The 9,755-nt window shown below is 41.5% G+C and overlaps 1 protein-coding gene across 1 annotated transcript in view; it reads left to right on the top strand.

The window, feature by feature from the left end:
- Nucleotides 1-3,448: 3,448 nt before the first annotated feature.
- Nucleotides 3,449-9,755, top strand: part of TRMT61A (tRNA methyltransferase 61A) — a 74,343-nt gene continuing 68,036 nt past the window's right edge. Inside the window, exon 1 of the mRNA XM_060754875.2 lies at nucleotides 3,449-3,553. The gene's annotated coding sequence lies outside the window, so the exon portion shown is untranslated. The remainder of the gene's footprint in view (nucleotides 3,554-9,755) is intronic.

The raw sequence follows: 9,755 nt of genomic DNA, 5'->3' as shown, positions 1-9,755 counted from the left end.
AAATCATCCGGGCGTCCCCTGTGCAACGTCCTTGCAGATGGCCAATTCTCTCACACCAGAAGCGACTTGCAGTTTCTCAAGTCGCTCCTGACACGACAAATAAATAAATAAATAGTTGCCTTGGCTTGGAAAAGGTGGGAGAGAAATTAGTTGTGTTTTTTTTAAAATTTGTAATATATTTTAAAATCTTTATTTTTAAGGTAGCGATATGAGGTTGGGGGAAACTATGAGGCCACGGTGGCACAGTAGGTTAAACCATTAAGCTGCTGAACTTGTTGACCTGAAGGTTGGCAGTTCGAATCCGTGGCCAGGGTGAGCTCATGCTGTTAGCCCCAGCTCCTGCCAACCTAGCAGTTTGAAAACATACAAATGTGAGATCAATAGGTAGTGCCTTGGCAGGAAGGCAAACAGGCAGTCCAAACAATTATGCTGGCCTCACGACCAGGAGGTGTCTACTGACAATGCAGGCTCCTTTGCTTGGAAATGGAGATGAACACCCCAGAGTCTCCAGAAGCAATTATTTGCCTGTAAATTTCTGTCTCATTGCATCAGGGCATTTAATGTTTGTCTGTGTTTGTGTTTGTATATATACTGTAATCTGCTCTGAGTTCCCTCAGGGAGATAGGGCAGAATATAACTAAAGTGTTATTGTTGTTGTTATTATTATTATTATGGAGGGGTAGAATTAGGTGATTATTTTTGTTGGGCATTTTGTTTCGCTATATTCTATTTTTGTGCTTTGTTTATTTTTAATTGGATTTAAGTTGCATTTTTTGAAAAATTAATAAAAATTATGTTTAAACATCCCCATGCAACACAAGAAAAGAGCAACCTAAAATACTGAACACAACATATTCTTGCTGTGATATGAAGCATCCATCTTTACTGTTCTCACTCTGAGAACAGGCTGGGCTTGTTCCTTAGACATCAATTTTGGCTAAGAAACATTTTGACTAAAATTAAGAAACTCCCATCAATTAGGGGGTTGGAATAAATTAATGGCTGCACAACTGTTACTGTTTGTACAGCTTTTACCTAGGAGCATTTAGTATGATTTACTAAATTACTGAAATTAGTATGATTTACAATGGAGGAGTCACCCACAGGAAAGTGTGCAGACACTCAAAAACTACTGAAGAAAATGTAAATACAGACCAAGGACCTCATCACACTAAAGAATGAATCCATTTTAAATCTGGTTTCTGTCTCCTACAGAATTCTGAGGTTTGTAGTTTAGTGGGGCTGTTAAAGCCTCCTCCCAAAACTACAAATCCCAGAATTCTGCAGGAGGCAGAATCCGGATTTAAAGTGGATTCATTCTCTAGTGTGATGAGGTAGCAAGGTTTTACTTAGTGCAAGAGTTTTGTCTTGTTTTGCACACTGGGGGCTCTCTGATCTGGTGTTCTAGTGATTGCATCTATACTGTACAATTATTAATGACTTAATAATTAATGTATTAATGACACTTTAACATCTTTATTAATGACTTAGATGAAGGATTAGAAGGCAGAATTAACAAGTTTGCAGACGACACCAAATTGGGAGGGATAGCTAATACTCCAGAAGACAGGAGCAGAATTCAAAATGATCTGAACAGATTAGAGAGATGGGCCAAAACTAACAAAATGAAGTTCAACAGGGACAAATGCAAGATACTCCACTAAGGCAGAAAAAATGAAATGCAAAGATACAGAATGGGTGACGCCTGGCTCGAGAGCAGTACGTGTGAAAAAGATCTTGGAGTCCTCGTGGACAACAAGTTAAACATGAGCCAACAATGTGATGTGGCGGCAAAAAAAAGCCAATGGGATTTTGGCCTGCATCAATAGGAGTCTAGTGTCTAGATCACAGGAAGTCACGCTACCCCTGCCTTGGTTAGACCACACCTGGAATACTGTGTCCAATTCTGGGCACCACAATTGAAGGGAGATGTTGACAAGCAGGAATGTGTACAGAGGAGGACGACTAAAATGATCAAGGGTCTGGAGAACAAGCCCTATGAGGAGCAGCTTAAAGAGCTGGGCATGTTTAGCCTGAAGAGGAGAAGGCTGAGAGGAGACATGATAGCCTTGTATAAGTATGAGGCTTGGAGAAGACCACCTGCTGCAATGCAACCTGAGCCCCGCCACATGCACAATGGAGGACCTTCTTGCGGCAACACCAGGGGCACTCCAAGTGGCCAGATACTGGTCAAAGGACATTTAATCAACTACCAGGCTTTCAAACTTTGTGTTTTGTCTCTTTGTTTGTTTTGTTCTGTTAGAAATGTAATACAATTGTCTGGTTGCCCCTGACATGATAAATAAATTCCCCATAGTCACCTACGGATGTGAAAGCTGGACAATAGGGAAGGCTGAGCGAAGGAAGATAGATGCTTTTGAGCTGTGGTGTTGGAGGAAAGTTCTGAGAGTGCCTTGGACTGCGAGAAGATCCAACCAGTCCATCCTCCAGGAAATGAAGCCCGGCTGCTCATTGGAGAGAAGGAGACGAGAGACAAAGTGGAAGTCCTTTGGCCACATCATGAGAAGAAAGGAAAGCTTAGAGAAGACAATGATGCTGGGGAAAATGGAAGGAAAAAGGAAGGGCAAGATGGATGGATGGTATCCTTGAAGTGACTGGATTGACCTTGAAGGAGGTGGGGGTGGTGACGGCTGACAGGGAACTCTGGTGTGGGCTGGTCCATGAGGTCACGAAGAGTCGGAAACGACTGAATGAATGAACAACAACATGAACTGCCATGGCGGAGTGCTCTAGAACCCTGAATGAACTGCCATGGCTGAGTACCCTAGAACCCTGAATGAACTGCCATGGCTGAGTGCTATAGAACCCTGAATGAACTGCCATGATGTAGTGCTCTAGAACCCCAAATGAACTGCCATGCTGTAGTACTCTAGAACCACTGAACGGCCACAGCTTAGGTCTCTAGAACCCCGATTGAACTGCCATGGCTTGGTGCTCTAGACCCCTGAACAAACTGCCATGACTCAGTGCTCTAGAACCCTGGATGAACTGCTATGGCTCAGGGCTCTAGAATCCTGAATGAACTGCCATGACTTAGGGCTCTAGAACCCCGAACTGCCATGGCATAGTGCTCTAGAACCCCAAATGAACTGCCATGGCTTAGGGCTCTAGGACCCTGAATGAACTGCCATGACTTAGTGCTCTAGAACCCAAATGAACTGCCATGGCTTAGGGCTCTAGGACCCTGAATGAACTGCCATGACTTAGTGCTCTAGAACCCTGAATGAACTGCCATGGCTTAGTGCTCTAGAACTCTGAGAGTTGTAATCTGGAGAGAGCACTCTTTGGCCAGGAAGGTGCAGAGCAGATGCCTCCAATAACAGCGCAGCAAAAAGAGAGAAAGAGAGAGAGAGGAGAAGCAGCACAGCTGGGAAAGAGACACGTGCAGGCAGACTGAGAAGTGTTTGCTTTGCAGGGAGGGCGGGGAAAGGCAGGGCGCGTCATCAGGCTGCGACGAGAGAAAGCGAAAGGCAGAGGAAGCGGGGAAGCCACGTGCTGGGTCCTGGTCCTATGCACCTCCCTCCCTGGAAAGGTAAGCAGTGGGAGAAGGGTGGAAAATCCACTTTGCGGGGAGGAAGCCCATTGGACAGAATAGGTTTTCCCTTGCAGCAGGACACATTGCCTAGGGCAGTGGTTGCCAACCATCCTCATGCCATAACATTATTTCCCTTGCTACTTCATAACTCTCATTTTGCTACTGTTATGAGTCGTAACGTAAATATCTGATATCCAGGATGTATTTTCATTCACTGGACCAAATTTTACATACATTCCCAATAAACCCAAATTTGAATACTGGGGTGGGATTGATTTTGTCATTTGGGAGTTGTAGTTGCTGGGATTTATAGTTAACCTACAATCAAAGAGCATTCTGAACTGCACCAACAGTTGAATCGAACCAAACTTGGCACACAGAACTCCCATGACCAACAGAAAATACTGGAAGGATTTGGTGGGCACTGATCTTGAGTTTTGGAGTTGTAGTTCACCTACATCCAGAGAGCACTATGGACTTGAACAATGATGCATCTGGACCAAATTTGGCACGGATACTCAATATGCCCAAATGTGAACAACTGGTGGAGTTTAGGGAAAATAGACCTTGACATTTAGGAGTTGTAGTTTCTGGGATTTATAGTTTATCTACAATCAAAGAGCATTCTGAACCCCATCAACGACAGAATTGGGCCAAAATTCTCACACAGAACTCCCATGACCAACAACAGAAAATACTGTATTTTCTGATGGTCCTTGGTGACCCCTCTGACACCCCTTTGCAACCCCCCCCCGGGGTCCCGACCCCCAGGCTGAGAACCGCTGACCTAGGGGTGCATCTACACTGCAGTTGAGCACCACTTTAATTGCCATAGTATGTGACTCATTCAGTGGTTGAGCAAGGACTCGAACTCATGTTCTCCAGAATCGTAGTCCAGTGCTCAAACCACTATATGACACTGGTTCCTATCCACATCTTTACTTTTTCAAGGATGGAAAGAACATGGGGCCCTCAGATGTTTCCTGAACTGTGCATCCCATAATCCATCATCACTGTCTATTTTGGATTATGGGAGTTGCAGTCCAGGACACACCCCAATGTACACTTTACCTGCCATTGTTGTCAATCACGCTATCATCGCCTTCACAAAATAGTCCCTAGTTTATAGATGCATCTGCACTGTAGGGTTACTACAGTTTGATACCACTTTGACAGCTATGGAGTCATGGAGCTGTAACTTTACAAGGTCTCTCATCTTCTCTGCCAAAGAATGCTGGTATCTCACCAAGCTACAACTCCCAGGATTCAATTGAGCATTAAGCCATGGAAGTTAAAGTGGTGTCAGACTTCATTACGTGTAAATGCACTTTATGAAAATGCACATTAGGCCATTATATTTTATGATGGAAATGCCAGGCAAATGTGAGTATCTTTTGGGCATCCCTGCTGCTTCTCTTTGAATATTGACTTTAGGAAATCATCTAGCAATCAATCCATTTGCTATAATGATTTTAGAAGAGACTGATGTGCTAAGCTTCATGGCTCCATAGAAATCATGGATTTGTTGCTTTTCTGGACTACAGTTCTGCCAACATGGTCATCAGTCATGTTTGTTGGCGAATGTTGGGAGATGAAATCCAACAAAATAACTTTTCCAAGCTCCAGTTTCACGAAATAGGATTTGTATAATTGCACTCTAGAAATGTTGTATGTTTCTTTAAGGAGACGGGAATTTACACAGTTAATATTGAGGTTGATGGGAGGTAAAAAAAATTGTGTTTGTGTTTGTATGTTTGTGTAACTTTCTACACCTCTACTTTACCAGCGGTTTGGTATCCCAAAACCTCGTAGGTAAAATCCTCAAATATATGCACTTGTTTCTGTGCCAGAAAAAATTATCTTACTCTATTTTTGTTATTTCTGTATATACTTGAGTATAAGCCTAGTTTTTCAGTCCTTTTTTCAGGCTGAAAAAGTCTCCCCCAGCTTATATTATAATATAATATTATTTATTATTTTACATTGTTGTTGTTGTTACATTTATTATTTTATTATTGTTGTTATTACATTTATTATTTTACTCACTTTATTATTGTTATTGTTACATTTATTATTTTACTCTATTATTATTATTACATTTATTACTTTATTATTACATTTATTATTTTACTCTATTATTGTTATTGTTACATTTATTATTTTACTCTATTATTATTATTTTACTCTATTTGTTATTATTGGAGGACATGTAAGCATATTTACATTGAAGAAGGTTAGAATAATGGTTTAATCAGAGTTGGACAGTCTTATCTTGAATTAGAGTTTTATGTAAATATTCAATAACATTTAACCTACTAATGCCTAAATTAATATTTTTATTTTGAAATTTACTAGTAGCTGCTGCATTTCCCACCCTCGGCTCATACTCAAGTCAATACATTTTCCCAGTTTTTTGTGGTAAAATTAGGTGCCTCGGCTTATATTCGGGTCAGCTTATACTCGAGTATATACGGTAAGTTACTCAAAGTGGCACAGGAGCCAAAGCATCAAAAAAGTTGGCAGCATTATCACATTCTGCTCCAGTATCTAATTAAAAGGCATTTTTGCTGTGTGGGAGTGTTCTTGATTTTCTACATTTTATTTCTCTCTTTATATGATTGATTGCCATTCATATTTAAATAGCAAATGGAAGTTAATCAGAGTGCGGATTCACAGCACTAAATTAACTGTTCAGAATTAACTCCACTTGGCTCTGAATTACATTCTAATAAAGCTTGTGTCAGGAACTCAGAATATATTTTTTAATAAGATGAGTAGTCCTCTGCATGCAATCAAAGTTTAGATTAATTGCGAGCATAATCCAATGATTATTAAAATAAGATCTGAATCCTAAGTGGTATTTTATGTGTTTATGGACTGCTTTCTTATTCTGGTGTTCGGAAAAAGCTTTTCTCAAATATTAGGAGCTATGACTAAACTGCAATCATGGAATAAGTGTAACCATTACAGCCTTCCCTGGCCAAAGAGACTACAACTCTCAGAATTCCATAACATTGAGCCATGCCATTTAAAGTGGAGTCAAACTACATTAATTCTATAGCAGCATTCCTCAACCTGGGAGTTGCAAGGGGGTGTCAGAGAGGTTGCCAAAGGCCACCTGGGGTCGGGACCCTTGGTGGGGGGTCGCAAGGGGGTGTCAGAGGGGTCGCTAATGACCATCAGAAAACACAGTATTTTCTGTTGATCATGAGGGTTCTGCGTGGGAACTTTGACCCAATTCTATCGTTGGTGGGGTTCAGAATGCTCTTTGGTTGTAGGTGAACTATAAATCCTAGCAACTCTCAAATGCCAAGGTATATTTCCCCCAAACTCCACCAGTGTTCACATTTGGGCATATTGAGTATCCATGTCAAGTTTGATCCAGATCCATCATTGTTTGTGTCCACAATGCCCTCTGGATGTAGGCGAACTACAACTCCAAACTCAAGGTCAATGCCCTCCAAACCCTTCCAGTATTTTCTGTTTGTCATGGGAGTTCTGTGTGCCAAGTTTGGTCCAATTCCATCATTGGTGGAGTTCAGAATGCTCTTTGATTGTAGGTGGATTATAAATCCCATCAACTACAACTCCCAACCCCACCAGTATTCAGATTTGGGCATATTTGGTATTTGTGCCAAATTTGGTGCAGTGAATGAAAATATGTCCTGCATATCATATATTTACATAACGATTCATATATATAGGGCCATAACGATTCAATTATATAGGGCCATAAACCCATCACATCTCTTCTTATGTTCTGAGGCTTCTCAGTTCCTCCAAACTACAGGCAGTCTCCCAAGTTATGAACAAGATAGGTTCTGTAGTTTTGTTCTTAAGTTGAATGTGCTTGTAAGTCAGGCACATTTTAAAGTGCAACTCCAGCCATGGTGGTCCATGCTCTCATTAAATCCAGGATAGAATACTGCAATGCACTCTACGTGGGGCTGCCTTTGAAGACTGCTTGGAAGCTTCAAATAGTTCAATGAGAGGTAGCCAGGTTAATAACTGGGGCAGCATATAGGGAGCATACAACTCTCATGTTACGCCAGCTCCACTGGCTGCCAGTTTGCTACCGGTCACAATTCAAAGTGCTGACTTTGGCCTATAATGCAAATGCAAGTGCTGACTTTGGCCTAAATGGCCCTGGCCCAATTTACCTGTCCTAATGCATCTCCTCCTATGAACCATCATGGAGATTACGATCCTCCAGGGAGTCCCTGCTTTCCGTCCCGCCATTGTCACAGGTGCGATTGGTGGGGACAAGAGAGAGGGCCTTCTCGGTGATTGCTCCCCGGCTATGGAACTTCCTTTCTGGTGAGATCAGGTTGGCCCCCTCCCTCCAGTCCTTCAGAAGGATAGTAAAAACTTGGCTGTGGGACCAAACTTTTGGGGCATTGCAATAAAGCAGCGATAGGAAACATTACCAGGCCAATTAGATTTGACGCAGATGATCAAGATGGTTTTAAACAGTGTATTTTAATATTGAGACAAATGTTTTTAATGTTTGTCTATGCATATAATGAATTCATGTCCTGGCATTGAATGTTTGCTTAATATATGCTGTGCTTCGCCCTGAGTCCCCTTCAGGGTGAGAAGGGCGGAATATAAATGTTTAAATGAATAAATAAATAAACTATATATGTGCATGCATACACACACACACACACACAAACACAGTTTTTGATAGCATAAGCAAAGGTTAGAACCCCTATAGTGTTTGTTCTGCTGTCTGTTCCCCTGTTTGGAAGATTTCACTTTGTTTCCTGTCTCTCTGATAATTGGATTCTGAAAATTTTGGCTTGTTGTGGAAACAAGCATTGGTGCTAAAGTTTCAGTACAGACACCTTTTTCCCATGATAACCTTTCCAGGAGTGGAATTCCCTTCCGAGGGATAGATTTCTCCCACTTCCTGTTGTCTCACCCCCATTCTTAACTATGAGTTGTTTGTAAGTCGGATGTTTGTAACTTGGGAACTACCTGTACAAAGAACAGGATTTTGGGTTTTATTAGGTCTGCTTGCGTAAATAGCTTTGACCTTCCCCAGATGATATATTTGTAGTGCAACCGCTGTCTGCTGCGTCTTCCCAATGACAAAATGCAGGTGGAGAACTGAGCTCTCATCGACTTTGCATTAGTAACTATTGCTTTGACTGCTTTATAGTGTGACTCTAAAAATGCATAGAAAATAGACTCCCTGTGAGTTGTTTCTGATAATGTTTGAAGTCAAAAGCCTCTTTTGATATGTAAGCCCATATCTTGCTCCTTCTAATACCAAATTTAAGTGGTGAGTGCTGAGAACCAGAACTGGGTCACAGAGCAGAAGACTTTCATTATTTTTGGCAGTTTGCAGTAAAGGTGAACAGGAGCAAAAGCAGCTGTTATTTAGGTGCTTCATTATTTTGTCTTTCTTCCATCATGGAATTAAAAATAGCATATGCTGTGACCACTATAACCCCAAAACTAGTAACTATGCTATCATATATCCATGTGTGACAAAATGTGTCCTCTCCAGGCATTTCTAGAGATGTATCTACACTGCAGAATTAATCCGGTTTGATACCACTTAAATTGTCACGGCGTTTTGCTATGGAATCCTGGGAGCTGTAGTTTGGTGAGGCACCAGCATTCCTGGGCAAAGAAGGCTAAAGACCTTGTAGATTCCATAGTTCCTAAATTCCATAGAGTTGGCTTGAACATTGGGCTACAACTCTGGAGGCTGAGATTCAAACTCTGGAAACCCACTGGAGTACTTTTGGGAAAGCCACACTCTCTCAGCCTCAGAGGAAGACAGCAGCAAATCTCTTCTTGATCAAATTGTGTCAAGAAAACTCCATGATAGGTTTGCCTTAGGGTTGTCATAAGCTGGAACTACTTGAAGGAACCCAACCACATTCCCTAAGTTTATCCCCAAGACATGAATGAAGAAGATGTATCCCTCTAGATCAGTGTTTCTCAATCTGGGCAATAAATCCCAGCAATTACAACTTCCAAATGTCAAGTCCATGTTTGGTCCAGATCCATCTTGTTTGAGTCTACAGTGCTCTCTGGATGTAGGTAAACTACAACTCCAAAACTCAAGGTCAATGCCCACCAAACCCTTCCAGTATTTTCTGTTGGTCATGGGAGTTCTGTATGCCATGTTTGGTTCAATTCCATTTTTGGTGGAGTTCAGAGTGCTCTTTGATCGTAGGTTAAC

This window comes from Anolis sagrei, chromosome 1 (assembly GCF_037176765.1).
Source record: "Anolis sagrei isolate rAnoSag1 chromosome 1, rAnoSag1.mat, whole genome shotgun sequence".
Classification (NCBI taxonomy): domain Eukaryota; kingdom Metazoa; phylum Chordata; class Lepidosauria; order Squamata; family Dactyloidae; genus Anolis; species Anolis sagrei.
The sequence above is the reverse complement of the archived record's forward strand: the minus strand, read 5'-3'. Positions and strand labels throughout refer to the sequence as shown.